The sequence below is a fragment of the Lepus europaeus genome, chromosome 3 (assembly GCF_033115175.1).
Source record: "Lepus europaeus isolate LE1 chromosome 3, mLepTim1.pri, whole genome shotgun sequence".
NCBI classification, from domain to species: domain Eukaryota; kingdom Metazoa; phylum Chordata; class Mammalia; order Lagomorpha; family Leporidae; genus Lepus; species Lepus europaeus.
In genome coordinates this window covers 129,699,261-129,716,997 of record NC_084829.1, presented here as the reverse complement: position 1 = coordinate 129,716,997, position 17,737 = coordinate 129,699,261, and the positions used below count along the sequence as shown (strand labels likewise).

The following is a 17,737-nucleotide window of genomic DNA, read 5'->3' as shown; positions in this document are numbered from 1 at the left end:
ATCAATTTAGAAAGGGTTGGAAACACAGTCAAGGGAGAGATGTTGTACACATGCAGTCTGCCATATTTTAACAAGAATCTTCTGTTCTGCTTACTTTATCCACCATGTTGGATCAAGATTGTAAATCTAATCATGATACTCACCTGCCTAAAATTCTTTAGAGGATCCCTCTTTCCTCAGTTCAAGGTCAGATTTCTCCACCAAGCTCAAGAGGGCTCCCAGCTGAGCATCCAGCTTGTGCTATTGAAGTCCTGTCTTTCACCTAATACTCTACTGCTGCAACTTTGCTTACTCACCTAATGTAAGGAGCTAATGAGCTCAGTTATAGGCTGTGTCTTTGGACAAAGGAAAAGCACTCTTTCTGAAACATCATGCTCACACATAAGCCAATTACCCTGATCTGATCATTCATGCTGCATACGTACAAGTGAGGGCTTCAAAAAGTTCTTAGAAAATGAAATGAAAAGATAGGCACATTTTCTATGACCTCTTTGAAGATTCCCTCATACTGAAATGTCACACTGTACCTCCAAAATACGTACAATTACCATGCCCCACTAAAAATAAAAATAAACAAAAGGCACAGTTCTGGAAAAGATGAGGTTTCTGTGCACACATGTAATCTTTTAAAGGAGAGGGCACTTGGAGGCAGCTAAGGCTTGATCACCAAAAATCAGCAAAATGAAAACAAATGATAATGAATAATTAGCTCTCAGATGTTGAAGGAGATAAGGTGGCAGCCTTCAACCTCACTTTCAATGCTACATTCCGTAAGAAGTAATTTTATAATAAAAAAAAGATTGCAAAAATAAGAAAAATAATTTCATATCCAAACCAAAAATTAAAAAGGATTGAAGTAAAAGGGGAAAAAAGAATATCCAACCATTGATTGAGATCCCATTATTCCTGGTGAACTTCAATCACATCTTTTGTGATCAGATATTCCCAGTTCTTTTGGGAAATGATTACTAGCAATTCTCTGACCTTCAAAGGGAAACCTGAGTTCATTGGAACTCCCTGTTTTTGATAATATGATTCTTTGAGGTTTTTTTTCTTTTTTTTCTTTTTTTTTTTTTTTGAGGTGTATGTCATTTTCACTTTGAAGTGAACCTCACTGCTATTTGAGTTTAATGTATTCTCCTTATTTCTTATCCCTGAAGACCACGGTTAAAGGTTTTGCATCCTGGTCAGACATGGTGATGGTGCTTGCACCCAGGGAGTTCTGCACTGCAGAGGCCTAGGGTCAGCAGAAGCTTGCTCTGGGGGTTATATATCAAGCTCTCTTCCCCACGGCACAACTGGGAACTACCCTGTTGAAGTGAGCAAAGAAAAAAGCTAAGCCACCTCGTGTCTCCTGTTGTGTGCTTGAATCTTCAGATATAACAGGTAGGAATGGAAGTAGAGTGAGTCATTTCACATACAGGTGCATGAAATATATTGTTGATGTCTATTCCCAACAGTATTTGTAAATACTTATACTACCTCAGACATATATTTCTTTATGCTGGGAGCATTTAAAAGCCTCTCTAGTAGCTATATTAAAAAATAGTTCACAATCATGATATCATCCTGTGCTACAGAACATTAGAAGTTAGTCCTGCTATCCAGCTGCTGCTGTACCCATAAACCATCCTCACTTCACCCCTGCCTCCCCTCACCAAACCCAGTCTCTTGTAACTGCTATTCTGTACTCTACTTCTGTGAGGTTAGCTTCCAGATACAAATGAGAATATGCAGTATTTGTCTTTCTCTACCTCATTTATTTCATTTAACATAATATCCTGCAGTTTCATACATGTTGCTACAGATGACGAAACTTTATTCTTTTGTGATGGAATAATATTGCATTGTTAAATATACCATATTTTCTTTATCCATTCATCAGTTAATGGACATCTTGGTTGACGTCATTTCTTGGGTATTGTGAATAGTGCTGCAATAAATATGCAAGTGCAGATGACTCTTTGACATACTGTTTTAAATTCCTTTGGATTTATATATATATATGTATATATATATATATATATATATATATATATATAATAACGAGCACTAGAACTCAAATTACCGGATGTTTTAAACAGATGAGACCACCTTTCTTTATTTCCCCAGAAACCTTTTATTTAAGATATACAAACTCCATGTATTTCATAAATACAAATTTGGGAATATAGTGATTCTTTGCACCCTACATTCCCTCCCACCTTTCTTCATCCTCCATCTCCTATTCCCATTCTTATTTTTTACTAAGATCTATTTTCAATTAACTTTTACATGTAAGATTAACCCTACACTAAATACAGAGTTCAACAAACATTATGATAAAAAATCTATTCCTCAACAGTCGAGACATGGGCTGTTAAAAATCATCACATCTAAAAGTGTCAATTTCACTCCTATAGATTACCTTTTAGGTACTCTATTAGTTACCACAGATCAGAGAGAACATATAGTATTTGTCTTTTTGGGACTCGCTTATTTCAGTTGGTATAATGGTTTCCAATTGCATCTATTTTGTTGCAAACTATGGAATTTCATTTTTTTTTACTGCTTTGTAGTATTCGATGGTGTATATAGCCCATAATTTCTTTATCCAGTCTTCAGTTGATGGGCATCCAGATTGATTCCATATCTCAGCTATTGTGAATTGAGTTGCAATAAACATGGGAGTATAGATGACTTTTTCATATGCTGATTTCATTTCCTTTGGGTAAATTCCCAGGAGTGGAATGGATGGGTCATATGGTAGGTCCATATTCACATTTCTGAGGTATCTCCATACTGTCTTCCACAGTGGCTGTGCCAGTTTCCATTCCCACTAACAGTGGATTAGCATACCTTCTACCCCACATCCTCAACAGCATTTGTTGATTTCTGTATCAGAGCCATTCTAACTGGGATGAGGTGAAACCTCATTGTGGTTTGGATTTGGATTTCCCTGACAGCTAGTGATCCTGAGCATTTTTTCATGTGTCTGTTGGCCATTGGATTTCCTCTTTTGAAAAATGCCTGATCAAGTCCTTTGCCAATTTCTTAACTGGAGTCTTTGTTTTGTTGTTGTAGGTTTTCTTGAGTTCTTTAAATATTCTGGATATTAATCCTTTATCCGTTGCAGGGTTTACAAATAATTCTTCCATTCTGTCGGTTGCCTCTTCACTTTGCTGAGTTTCTTTTGCAGTGCAGAAACCTCTCAATCTGATTTTTCAATTTTGGTTTTTATTGCCTGTGTTTCTGGGGTCTTAGTCAAGAACTCTTTACCTATATCAAAGTCTTGCAGCATTTTTCCAATGTTTTCTAATAATTTGATAGTATCAGGTAGTAGATTTAGGTCTCTGAACCATTTTGAATGGGTTTTTATGAAAGGTGTAAGGTAGGGGTTTGCTACATACATCTTCATGCAGAGATCCAGGATCCCCCACACCATTTGTTGAAAAGACTGTCCATGCTCCGGGGGTTGATTTTAGCTCCTTTGACAAAGATAAGTTGGCTGTATATGTGTGGATTGATTTCTGGAGTTTCTATTCTGTTCCATTGATCTGTTTTGTGCCAGTATCAGGCAGTTTTGATTATAACTGCCCTGTAGTATGTCTGGAAATGTGGTGTTGTGATGCCTCTGGCTTTGTTATTGTTATTTAAGATTTCTTTGCCCATTCAGGATAGCCTGTGTTTCCATGTGAATTTCTACTTTGTTTTTTTTTTTTCTATATCTAATAAGAATGTCCTTGGTATGTGATTGATATTGCATTGAATCTGCAAATTACTTTTGGTAGTATGGACATTTTGATTATATTGATTCTTCCAATCCATGAAAGTGGAAGATTTTGGCCAGCACCGTGGCTTAACAGGCTAATCCTCCACTTTGCGCCGGCGGCACACCGGGTTCTACTCCCGGTTGGGGCGCCGGATTCTATCCCGGTTGCCCCTCTTCCAGGCCAGCTCTCTGCTATGGCCCGGGAAGGCAGTGGAGGATGGCCCAAGTCCTTGGGCCCTGTACCCACATGGGAGACCTGGAGAAGCACCTGGCTCCTGGCTTTGGATCAGCGCGATGAGCCGGCTGCAGCGGCCATTGGAGGGTGAACCAACAGCAAAAAGGAAGACCTTTCTCTCTGTCTCTCTCTCTCTCTCTCACTATCTACTCTGCCTGTCAAAAAAATAAATAAATAAAATTTAAAAAAAATTAAAAAAGAGTGGGCACTCTTGTCTGGTTCCAGATATTAGTGGGAATGCTTCCACCTTTCCCCACTCAATAGGATGCTAGCCATGGGTTTGTCACAAATTGCCTTGATTGTGTTGAGGAATGTTTCTTTTATACTCAATTTGCTTAATGATTTCATCATGAAAGGATGTTGTATTTTATTAAATGTTTTCTCTGCATCTGTTGAGGTAATTGTATGATTTTTGTTCTTCAGTTTGTTAATGTGATATATCACCCTGATTAATTTGCAAATGTTGAACCATCCCTGCATACCAGGGATAAATCCCACTTGGTCTGTGTGAATGATCTGTCTAATGTGTTGTTGAATTAGATTGGCTAGTATTTTGTTGACAATTTTTGCATCTATGTTCATCAGGGAACTTACTCTATAGTTCTCTTTCTCTATTGTGTCTTTTTCAGGTTTAGGAATTAAAGTGATGCTGGCTTCATAGAAGGATTTTGTGAGAATTCTGTTCCTTTCAGTTGTTTTGAGTAGCTTGAGAAGAACTTAAATTAGTAATTCTTTAAATGTCTGGTAGAATTCAGCAGTGAGGGGCTGGCGCCATGGCTCACTTGATTAATCCTCCACCTCCAGTGCTGCATCCCATATGGGCACCAGGTTCTAGTCCCGGTTGCTCCTCTTCCAGTCCAGCTCTCTGCTGTGGCCCAGGAAGGCAGTGGAGGATGACCCAAGTGCTTGGGTGCCTGCACCCACATTGGAGACCAGGAAGAAGTACCTGGCTTCTGGCTGCAGATCAGTGTAGCTCTGACCGTGGCAGCCATCTGGGGAGTGAACCAGTGGAAGGAAGACCTTTCTCTCTGTCTCTCTCACTGTCTAACTCTATCTGTCAAATAAATAAAAAAAAAAATTAAAAAAAAGAATTCAGCAGTGAAGCCATCTGTTCCTTGCCTTTTCTTTGTTGGGAGAGTCTTTATTAGTGACTCAATTTCTGTTTTGGTTATTGATCTGTTTAGGTTTTCTGTATCTTCATGGGTTAATTTTTGTAGTGTGTGTCAAGGAATCTATCAATTTCTTCTAGATTTCACTATTAGTTGACATACAGCCCTTTGTAGTAATTACTGATAATTATTTTTATTTTTGTGGTATCTGTCATTATATTTTCTTTTTCATCTTTAATTTTATTTATTTGGGTCTTCTCCCTCTCTCTCTCTCTCTCTCTCTCTCTCTCTCTCTCTCTCCCTCTCCTTTGGTTAGTGGGACCAACAGTGTGTCAATTTGATTTATTTAAAAAAAAATAGTTCTTTGTTTCCCTGATATTTTGAATGGATTTTTTGTTTCAATTTTATTTCTTTCTTCTCTAATATTAATTATTTCTTTTCTCCTACTAGTTTTGTATTTTGTTTGCTTTTGTTTTTCTAATTCCTTGAGATGTATTGAAAGCTCATTTATTTGGTGTCTTTCCAATTTCATGATGTAGGCACCAATTGCTCTTAACACTGCTTTTGCTGTATCCCATAAGTTTTCATATATTGTATTGTCATCTTAATTTGTTTCTAGAAAATTTTTTATTTCTCTTTTTTTTCTTCTCTGACCCACTGTCCATTTAGGAGCATGTTGTTCAGTCTCCATGTGTTTGCATATGTTCTAAAGATTCTTGAGTAATGTTGATTTCCAGCTCCATTCCATTGTGATCAGAGAAGATGCATGGTATGATTTCATTTTTTTTTTTATTTGTGAGACTTGCTTTATGGCCTAGCTTATGGTCTATTCTCAAGAAAATTCCATGCACTGGGGAGAAGAATGTGCATTTAGCAACTGTAGGATGAAAAGTTTTGTAGATATCTATTAGGTCCATTAGGTCTATATGTCGATTAACTCTGTTGTCTCCTTGCTGATTTTTTTCTGTCTCTTTGGCCTATCAATTGCTGAAAGTTGGGTATTGAAGTCCCCTAATTGTGTTGTATTGGAGTCTATGTTTCCCTTTAGATCCATTAACATTTCTTTGAAATTGCCAGGTGCCTGTAATTTTGTGCGTATACATTAATTATAGTCACATCCTCCTGTTGAATTGATCCCTTAATCATTACATAGTGCTCTTCTTCCTCTTGTTTACCAGTTTTTGTATTAAAGTCCATTTTGTCTGATATTATATGGCTAAACCAGCTATTTTTCAGTTTCTGTTTGCTTGGAATATCTTTTTCCATCCTTTGACTTTCATTCTGTGTATATTTTTGCTGCTGAGATGTGTTTCTTGTAGAGAGAGATTAGATGGGTCTTGTTTTTTAATCCATGCTGCCAGTCTGTATCTTTTTTTTTTTTTTTTTTTTTTTTGACAGGCAGAGTGGACAGTGAGAGAGAGAGACACAGAGAAAGGTCCTCCTTTTTGCTGTTGGTTCACCCTCCAATGGTCGCCGCAGCCGGCACGCTGCGGCCAGCGCACCGTGCTGATCCAAAGGCAGAAGCCAGGTGCTTCTCCTGGTCTCCCTGGGGTGCAGGGCCCTAGCACTTGGGCCATCCTCCACTGCACTCCCTGGCCATAGCAGAGAGCTGGCCTGGAAGAGGGGCAACCGGGACAGAATCCGGCACCCCAACCAGGACTAGAACCCGGTGTGCCCGCGCCGCAAGGCAGAGGATTAGCCTATTAAGCCGCGGCACCAGCTGCCAGTCTGTATCTTTTAACTGGAGAGTTGACACCATTTATATTCAAGATTACTATTGATAAGTAATGACTTGTCCCTGTCATTTTCCCATAAATATTCCCATTGTTTTCTTTGGATTTCTTTTGTACTTTTACTGAGAGATTTTCTGCCTTTGCCTTCTTTCATAGTAATGACCGTGTTTCTGTGTTTCTATGTGTAGCACGTCCTTGAGTAAGGTTGGGCAGGTAGTGAGAAATTCCTTCAATTTCTCTTTGTTATGGATGGTCTTGATTTCACCTTCATTCATAAATGAAAGCTTTGCAGGGTATAGTATTCTGGGCTGACAGTTTTTTTCCTCTTATGATTTGAAATGTATATTACCATTCTCTTCTAGCCTATAGGATTTCTGAATGGAAGTCAGTTGTTAGCCTATTTAGAGATCCTCTGAAAATAATCTGGCATTTCTCTCATAGATATTTTAGAATCTTTTCTTTATGTTTTACTGTGGAGATTTTGACTAAAACGTGTCATTGTGAAGATCTTTTCTGGTTATGTCTATTAGGAGTTCTATGTGCTTTCTGTACTTGGACATGCCTTTCTCCAAATTAGGGAAGTTTTCTATAATTATTTCACTACAAAAGTCTTCTAATCCATTTTCTCTTTGCATACCTTCAGGAACTCCTAAGACCTGTACATTGTGTCATTCCCAATAGTATTCCATAGATCTCCAACACTGTTTTTAATTTTTCTAATTTCTTCTTCTTCTTTTTTTTTTTTTTTTTTTTTGGTCTTACTATATAATTTCCAGAGATTTGTCTTCTAACTCACATATTCTTTCCTCTGCCTCACTAAGTCTATTGTTAAAGATTTCCACCACTTTTTAAATTTGACTTATTGAATTCTTCATTTTGATTTATTTAAAACCTCAATTTCATGGGAAAAACATTTATCATGTCATGCATGGATTTCTTTAATTTTTAGATTTGTTTCCAAGTAATCCTATGACCAATTTTTTGAATTATGTTTCCAGCATTTCTTCAATCTCTTCATCTTCACATTTTAGTATTGAAGTGTTCCTTTGGTGGTGTCATGTTGTCTTCCTTATTTTTCTTTTTTGAATTTCCACATTCATTTTTAGACATTTTCAGGGATGCTTGTTGGTTTGTTTGTTTTCTCTGTTACCTTTTATCTTTGAACTGTGACTTTGTGGTTTAATGTTGTGTCTGCTCTTTCAATAAATACCCAGAGATGTGTGCTCTGTGTGGCCAAGGAGCTCTTCTGTTCAGTGATCCAGAGTGATGGGAGTGTCCAAGGTGACACCCAAGTTGGGCATGGTAAATCTCTTTTTTTATCAGAGGAAGGGTTTGATCAGCTCTGTTGGCATAGTCTGACAATCACTTCCTCTCCTCCAAGGTGACCAATGCGTAGGCCCTAGCCTCAGTGGGTGCAATATTCAGCCACAACCACACAAAGGATCTGTACAGTCCTCATTGTGAGCATGGATCCCACAGCAGTGACCCTACCCAGGCTATCTAATCCCTGAGTGTGTGGAGGTACCTACAGTGACTGCCCAGAGACCCAGCCACATCCTGTGCTCTCCCACACAGCCACAGTGTTTTCATAGTCCCAGCACACAAGACTCCCACAGTCATGAGCTCTGAGCCTCTTGTCAATTCTCCTAGCCAGATTCAGGGGTCTCCTCTTGGCTGGTTGCTGGGTATATGGACACAAGCTGGTACAGCTGTTACATATGTCCAAAATGGCCCCTACCCTCTCAGCTAGTTACAGGATGCCATTTTGGGGTGATCAGGGAGAGAGGAATGTGCCCCTTTTTTCCCTCCAGGTTGGCAGGTGTGCTGTCCCCCACAGGTCTCCAAGCTGACTCACATCAGGCTCTTCTCACATCTTTACAGCTTATGCTGTGTGTCCACACCTTCCATGTAGATCCACAGTATCCCTCTGAGTTGTGCAGAGTTTCCACCACAGTTTTCTCTCTAGCTCTTCCCTGAGATTGCATTGTCTCCAGTTTTTTTTAAAGCTATCTCCTCCTAGACTAGAGTAATAAGCTTCCTCCCTATTCCACCATCTTGGCTCCTCCTCTGAGATAGCAGTTTTCTATTTCTTTTTGGACACTGGGATTTCTGGGTTATATGGCTGCTCTATTGTGAGCATTTTTGAGGAATTCCACACTGGTTCCCATGGTGGTTGTACTAATTACATTCCCATCAACACATTATGAGGGTTCCACTTTCTCTGTTTCCCCCTGAGCATTTTTTATTTTTTATCTTTTTTATAACAACCTTTACAACAAGTGAGATGAAATCACATCGTGGTTTTGATTTGCATTTCCTGTTGAATTAGTGATGTTGAATTATTTTTCATGTGCTTGTTGACCATTTGTGTATCCTCTTTGGAGTTATTTCTATTCAAGTCATTTGCCCATTTTAAAAGGAGGTTATTTGGGACTTTTTGCTGTTGAATTTTCGAGTTCCTTATATGTTTTGGAAATTAATCCCATGTCAGATGAATAGTTTGCAAATATTTTCTCCCATTCTGAGAGTTGTGGCTTTACTCTTGATTGTTTCTTTTGCTAGGCATAAGTTTTTTCATTTGCTGTGATCCCATTTGTCAATTTTTGCTTTTGTTGTCTATTTTTTGGGGGGCATTGAGGAAATCTTTGCCCAAGCCAATATCCTGTAGCATTTTTCATATTTTTCTTCTAATAATTTCATGGCTTGGGGTCTTACAATTGTCTTTGATATATTTTGAGTTGAATTTTGCATAGGGTGAGAGACAGGGATCTATTTTCATTCTTTAGCAGGAGGATGTTCAATTTTCCAAACACAATTTATGGAAGAGAATCTCCTTTCCCCACTCTATAGATTTGAGCCCTTTGTCAAAAATCACTTGATTGTAAATTCATGAATTTATTTCTAGGTTCTGATTCTGTCCCATTGTTCCATGTGTCTTTGATGACAGTACCATGTTTTGATTATTACAATTTAGGATATGTTTTGAAGTCAGGTATTGCAATGCCCCACCTTTGTTCTTCTGTTCAGAATTGTTTTGTCTATTCAGGGTCTTTCACAGTTCCACACAAATTTTAGATATGTTTCTATTTCTATGAAGCATATCATTGGTATTTAGATAGGAATTATATGGAACCTGTAGGTCTCTTAGGTTAGCATAGATATTTTACCAATACCAGTTATTCTAATCCACAGACATGGGCTATTGTTCCACCTTTGTGTGTGTGTGTGACCTCCTCAGTTTCTTTCAACAACATTTTGTAATTTTCATTGCAAAAGTCTCTTCATTCTCTTGATTAAATTAACTCCTGAGCATTTTTGCCTGTTAATGAGATTGTCTTCATTTTTTTTTTGCAATAAGTTTGTTATTGTGTATTAAAAAAACTACTAGAAACCCTACAAGCTAGAGGAGAGTGGGGTGATATATTTAAAGTCTTAAAAGAAAAAAAATGTCAAACCAAGAATACTATATCAAGTGAAACTATACTTTAAAAGAGAAGGAGAAATGTTATTTTCCTTATAAGGAAAAACAGAGAATTCACTACCCACTACCACCAGATAGCCTTGCAAGAATTTCTGAAGGATATCTGGCATTAGAATTAAACATCATGAAATCACATGACACCATCAAATTTACTAAGAGAGCTGGTAGAATCATTATCCAATCAACAAAATGACAGGTGTTAGTTCTTATCTAGCAATACTAACCTTGAATGTAAATGGATTAAATTCTACAGCCATAAAATTTAGGTTGGCTGAATGGATAAAAAAAAAAAAAAACAAGATCCCACTATATGCTGGCAAAAAGAAACTCACCTCACAAAGTTAAACAGACTGAAAGTGAAGGGTTGGAAAAGGATATACAAGGAAAATGGAAATAGCTATCTGATATCAGATAAAACAGTTTAAATCAAAAACTAAAAAGATAAAGGACATTATATTTTGATAAAAGTTTCAATTCAGCAAGAAGACATAGCAATCATAAATATATATGCATCCAACACTAGACCACCCAGATATATACATCAAATACTATTAGACCTAAAAGACTCCAATACGGTAATAAGTGGGTGACTTCAACACTCCACTCTCATCAAAGGACAGATCATCTAGACAGAAAATCAATAAAAATATATTAAAGTTGAAAGATGCTATTGAGCAAATGGGCCTAACAGACATTCACAGGGCATTTCACCCAACAGCTACAGAATACACATTCTTCTCCTTAGCATGTGGAACATTTCCTAGGATATATCACATATTAGTCCACAAATCAAACCTCAGTAAATTTTCAGACATTGATATCCTTCCATGTATCTTCTCAGATCATAAAAGAATAAAACTAGAAATCAACAAGAACAATGGAACACTCATCAACACTTGGAAATCAAACAACATGTTACTGAATGATCAATGGCTCATTGAAGAAATTAAAAAGGAAATAAAAAACTTTTTTAAGTTTTTTTTTTGTTTGTTTTGTTTTGTTTTTTTGACAGGCAGAGTGGACAGTGAGAGAGAGACAGAGAGAAAAGTCTTCCTTTTTGCCGTTGGTTTACCCTCCAATGGCCGCCGCGGTAGGCGCGCTGCAGCTGGCGCACCGTGCTGATCCGATGGCAGGAGCCAGGTGCTTCTCCTGGTCTCCCATGGGGTGCAGGGCCCAAGCACTTGGGCCATCCTCCACTGCACTCCCTGGCCACAGCAGAGAGCTGGCCTGGAAGAGGGGCAACCGGGACAGGATCTGTGCCCCGACCGGGCCTAGAACCCGGTGTGCTGGCGCCACAAGGCGGAGGATTAGCCTAGTGAGCCGCGGCGCCAGCTATGTTTTATTTTATTTATTTGAAAATCAGAGTTACAGCAAAAGAGGGAGAGACAGAGAAAAGAGAGATCTTCCATCTTCTGGTTCACTTCCCAAATGGTCATAAGGCCAAGGCTGGACCAGGAGGAAGCCAGGAGCCAGGAGCTTCATCCATGGCACCCACATGAGTGCAGGGATGTAAGCACTTGAGCCATCCTTTGCTGCTTCCCCAGGCACATTAGTAGGAATCTGGGTTGGAAGTGGAGCAGCTTGGACTGGAACCAGTGCCCATTTAAAATAACAATGCTGCAGACAATGGCTTTACCTGCCGTGCTACAGTGCCCGCCCTCTCAATTATTGTTTATAGCTCTTGTTTATATTCCCACTAAACTAGGGTATTTATACTATTTTCTTGTTGAACTTCTTATTCTGTGAAGTATTAAGCCTTTTATTGTAATGTCTTCCATCAAGGAAAAGTCCTAGATCTGATGGCTTTACTCATGAATTCTACAAAACATTCAAAGAAGAAGTAATTCTAATACTTTTCAAACTACTCCACAATATTGAACAGGATGGAACTCTGCCAAACTCTTTTTATGAGGCCATCAACACTTGATACCAAAACCGAAAAAAGCCATGACACAAAAATAAAACGACAGATCTATATCCGTAATGAACCTAGATGCAAAGACTCTCAACAAAATGCTAGCAAACCAAATCCAAAACCACATCAAAAAGATCATACATCACCATCAAGTGGGATTTATCCCAGAAATGCAAGGGAGGTTCAACATTCACAAATCAATACATGTCATAAATCACATCAATAGAATGAAGAATAAAACCATATGGTTATCTCAATAGATGCAGAGAAAGCATTGGATAAGATTCAACAAGTCTTCATGATAAAAACCCTTCACAAGTTAGGCATAGAGGGAACATTCCTCAAAATTAAAAGGCTATATATGACAAGCCAACAGCTAATATCATACTAAATGGGGAAAAACTGAAAGCATTTTCCTTCAGACCTGGAACAAGACAAAGATATCTATTCTCTCCACTCTTACTCAATATTGTACTGAAAGTTTTTGTGAGAGCAATTAGGGAGGAGAAAGAAAGGGCATCAGAATTCAAAAAGAAGAAGTCAAATTATCCGTGTTTGCAGATGACATGATTTTGTCATGACATGGAAAACCCTAAGCACTCCATCAAAAAACTCTTAGAATTGACAAATCAATTCAATAAAGTTGTAGGTTGCAAAATAAACACAGAAAAAGTAGATTTTTGGATGCTAATGATGAACTTCTAGAAAGAGATATCAAGAAATAAATCCCATTCACAACAGCCCCCCAAAAATCAAATATTTAGAAATAAATTTAAACAAAGAAGTGGAAGATCTCTACAATGAAAATTATCAAACATTGGTGAAAGAAATTGTCAAGGACACAAAAAAATGGAAAGAGATTCCCTGCTCATGGATTGGAAGAATAAATATCATTACAATGTCTGTTCTACCTAAAGTAACAAACAGATTCAATGCAATTTCTATCAAAATACCAATGACCTTCTTTATAAAATTTGAGAAAACCATCCTGAAATTCATATGGAATTAAACAGACCCAGAATAACCAAATCAATCCCTGAGCAAGAAAAATCAAGCTGGAGGCATCACAATACCGGACTTCAAAGCATAGTACAAACCTATACTAATGGAAACAGCATGTTGCTAGCATAAAAAAAGACACATTGATTAGTGGAAGAAAACAGACAGCCCAGAAATTAATCCATGTACATATAGCCAATGGATTTTTGACAAAAATACCTAGACCATACAGTGGAGTAAGGATAATCTCTTCAAGAAATGGTGCTGGTAGCGCGATGCACCGGCTGCAGCAGCCATTGGAGGGTAAACCAACGGCAAAAAGGAAGACCTTTCTCTCTGTCTCTCTCTCTCACTATCCACTCTGCCTGTCAAAAAAAAAAAAAAAAAAAAAGAAAGAAATGGTGCTGGTAAAACTGGATAGATATAGATATATAGACAGATATAAATGAGTGAAATTGGATCTATATTTCTCACTGTATACAACAGTCAACTTAAGAAGGATCAAAGGCCTGAATTAAAGGCCTGACACTATGAAATTGCTGAAAGAAAACATGGGGGAAACACTCCAAGACATTGGTGTAGTGACTGACTTCTTGGGCAAGATCCCCAGAATACAGGCAACAAAACCAAAACTAAATAAATGGGACTGTATTGATCTCAAAGGCTTCTGCAAAGCCAAGGAAATGATCTATAGAGGGAAGAGACATCCAACAGATGTCTGGGAAAAATATTTGCAAGCTACCTATCCAACAAAGGACTAATATTCTGAATATATCAGCAACTTAAAAATTCAACAACTAAAAACAACCAATCCAGTTAAGAAACGGGAAAGGACCTCAATATAGAGTTCTCAAAAGAAGAAATACAGATGGCCAATAAATATCTGAAAAAGTGCCTGGGGCCCGGCGCTGTGGCTTAGCTGGTAAAGCCACTGCCTGCAGTGCCGGCATCCCATATGAGTGCCGGTTTGAGTCCCAGCTGCTTCACTTCTGATCCATCTCTCTGCTATGGCCTGGGAAAGCAGTACAAGATGGTTCAAGTCCTTGGGCCCCTGCACCCATCTGGGAGACCCGGAAGAAGCTCCTGGCTTCTAGCTTCAGATCAGTGCAGCTCCAGCCGTTACAGTCATTTTGGTAGTGAACCAGAGGATGGAAGACCTCTTTTTCTCTCTGCCTCTCCTTCTCTCTGTAACTCTGACTTTCAAATAAATAAATAAATCTTTTTTAAAAAAAGAAAAAAAATGCTCAACTTCATTAGCTATCAGGGAAGTGAAAATCAAAACCATAATGAGATATCACCTCACCTCTGTCAGAATGTTTTAAAAACAAACACAAAGAATAACTATTGCTGGTGAGGATGTGGAGAAAGGGGAAACTTACACACTATTGCTGGGAATGTAAGTTAGTGCATCCACTGTGGAAAACAGTATGGAGATTTCTTTAAACTCTAGAAATAGACTTGCCATATGATCCAACAATCCCACTACTGGGTATGTACCCAAAAGTTTTGCACACAATGTGTCAAAGAAATACAGGCACCACCATATTTATAGCAACACTGTTCATAATAGCCAAAATTTGGAATTGACCAAGATGTCTATCATCAAATGAATGGATAAAGAAAATATGGTATATGCACAGTGGATTATTCATCTATAAAAAATAATGAAATTCTACCATTTGCAGAAAATTGAACACAACTGGAGGACATCATATTGAGTGAAATAAGCTGGAGCCAGAAAGACAAATACCACATGTTCTCCTTTAAATGTAGGAGCTAAAATCAAAACAGGAAAAAGAAATACTTGTATCAGTATTACTGCAAATACAGTTTTGTAAATGTTTTATACCTTTGCCAAAGTGATGGTTAAGAATATTACATTACCATCATTTTAATGATCTGTGATTACTTTAAAATTTACTGTATGTGGGTGAAATGGCCATTTTACCATTCAATTATTCTTTATAGCCATTTTCTGTTGCCCATATCCCCACTAAGTTAGGGTATTTTTGCTTTTTTACTTGTTAAACTTCTTATCTGGTGAAGAATTAAGACTTTTTACTATAACTTAAATGTAAAATATGTTTTCTCAAAAAATGAAGAAAGGGTTGGAGGGAGATAGGAGGAGGGACAGAAGAAAAGAATATCATTATATCTTAGAATTCTATCTATGAACTATATTCAATCCATTAAAAACTAATTAAAAATTTAAAAAGCATTTTGAAGAAGTTACTGATCTTTGTTGCCTTCATATCCTGCTTCCTTAGTGCATTCATGTATCAGTTCTAATAATTTTTTGGTGGGGTCTATGTTTTTCCGTTTTCAAAATCATGTCATCTGTAACCAGGGATAAGCTGACTCCCTTTCCTATTTGGATGTCCTTTATTCCTTTCTCTTGTCTTATTGTGCTGGCTAGGTCTTCCAATACCATAGTGAATAGATGTAGTGAAAGCAGACATCGTTGTCTGGTCACTGATCTTAGAGGAGGTTATTTCAGCTTTTGCCTGTGTACTACGACGGGGACTTTGGTTTGGTCACATTTTTCCCTTATTGTCTTACAGTTCATTCACAGAACCGTGCCTTTTCAGGCTGTCAGATAAAGGAGATCCACCAGTGTGAATACTCCTTCTGACTTTCCAGATGGTCTTGGTGTTCCAGCGTGTGATTGCTTCTCTCCTGGACTGTGAATGTCAGTCAGAGAGAAAAGTCTTGCAGAGAAGTGACCTGTGGAAAAATGACTTTTCCTTAACTTAAAGGTAGTTTTAAAACCTGAGAGTCCGCCGGCACCGTGGCTTAACAGGCTAATCCTCCACCTTGCGTCACCAGCACACCGGGTTCTAGTCCCGGTTGGGGCGCCGGATTCTATCCCGGTTGCCCCTCTTCCAGGCCAGCTCTCTGCTATGGCCCGGGAAGGCAGTGGAGGATGGCCCAAGTGCTTGGGCCCTGCACCAGCATGGGAGACCAGGAGAAGCACTGGCTCCTGACTTTGGATCAGTGAGATGCGCCGGCCACAGCGGCCATTGGAGGGTAAGCCAACAGCAAAAAGGAAGACCTTTCTCTCTGTCTCTCTCTCTCTCTCTCTCACTATCCACTCTGTCAAAAAAAAAAAAAAAAAAAAGAAGAAAAAACAACAACAACAACCTGAGAGTCCACCACGTGGGACACTGGATTGAATTCCCAGCTCCCATCTTTACCCTCCAACCATCCCAGCTGTCTCATGCATTCTAGGAATGAACCAGCAGCTAGGGGTGTGCTCTTTCCCCCACCAATAAATTGAAAAAAATTTCCTTTTTAAATATGAGGGTCTACATCTTTAATGTATAACTCCCAGTTCCTTCGCCATCCTGATTCCAGCTCATCACTCCCCCTTAATCATTTCTTGATTCTAACTTTCTGAGGTTTTTCACCATTCCCAGGCATGCATACATTTTATTTTCTAGGTATATATTGGACCCTTTAGTAGCAATTTATTATAGATTCGTATTCAAGGACTTGTTTACTTGACCAATATCTGTCTCATTCAATAAAGCAGAAAGTGTGGTAAGCCAGGAATCATTTCTGTCTTTCCCTACCTTCCTCCCTCTCTCCTCTTCCTCCTTCTCCAGTAAATAAATAATTGAATACAAGTTTTAAAATGCTACAACTATTTTTAATGGGAATTCTCTTCATTACTAGAATCTCTGAATCATCTCAAGTCAATGTTTCTCTGCTTTATTTGCGAGTCACATCCCTAGGCAGTAAACCTAGATGGTCTGAAGGGAATGTGCCTCAAATGCCTTTGTGAAATTCACTCTTCTTTCCTCTCATCAGACGTGATATTAGGCTGGAACAAGACCATTGCTAACCTGTCTCTGTGGCTACAAAACACTTCATGTTTAGAAGTCCCTATTTAAGCACAGGGAAATTCTTGACAATACTTCAATTTTGAGAGCAATTTGTGTTTGGAATCATAGCAATAAGGCATGAGCTGCTATTTTCTTATGCAATGTGACTATAAGGACTATCCAGACTCTTGTTTACATTTTAGTATAAAAATGCCCCATTATTTTATTTCCATTGTTTTAGAGAAGTTTTTTTAAAAATCTGCTAATGAATTATTGAAGAAATATTGACAGTCTTATAAGCATTCCAAAATCAGTTATAATATTTATGCCAAACTAAAATGATGGAGAAAAATCAAACAAGGAAAAATGCCAGGTTATGCTAGTATTGAAGCATACTATTATCTTTCTTGATGTTAGCTACAATTTTTTGTTATCTGTACCTAAGTTCTATTTTTTAAATCACATCAATTGTAATAATTGAATTCTCTAAGTATTTAATACATCATTATGTGATGGTACTTTAAAAAAGTTTGTGGAAGCATGGAATTAAGAGATAGTTGGTGAAAAATTTTCAATTCATGCACAGTCTTTACAAAACACACATTTCCCATGAAATTTTTGAGGACCATTCATGTATTTCCTATTTTTACATACACACAATTTTTTAAAAAGATTTATTTATTTATTTGA

General features: G+C 38.0%; 1 pseudogene; it reads right to left on the bottom strand.

Moving 5' to 3' along the window:
• Window positions 1–900: 900 nt before the first annotated feature.
• LOC133757098 (small ubiquitin-related modifier 1-like) lies at window positions 901–1,195 on the bottom strand (annotated as a pseudogene).
• Window positions 1,196–17,737: the final 16,542 nt, after the last annotated feature.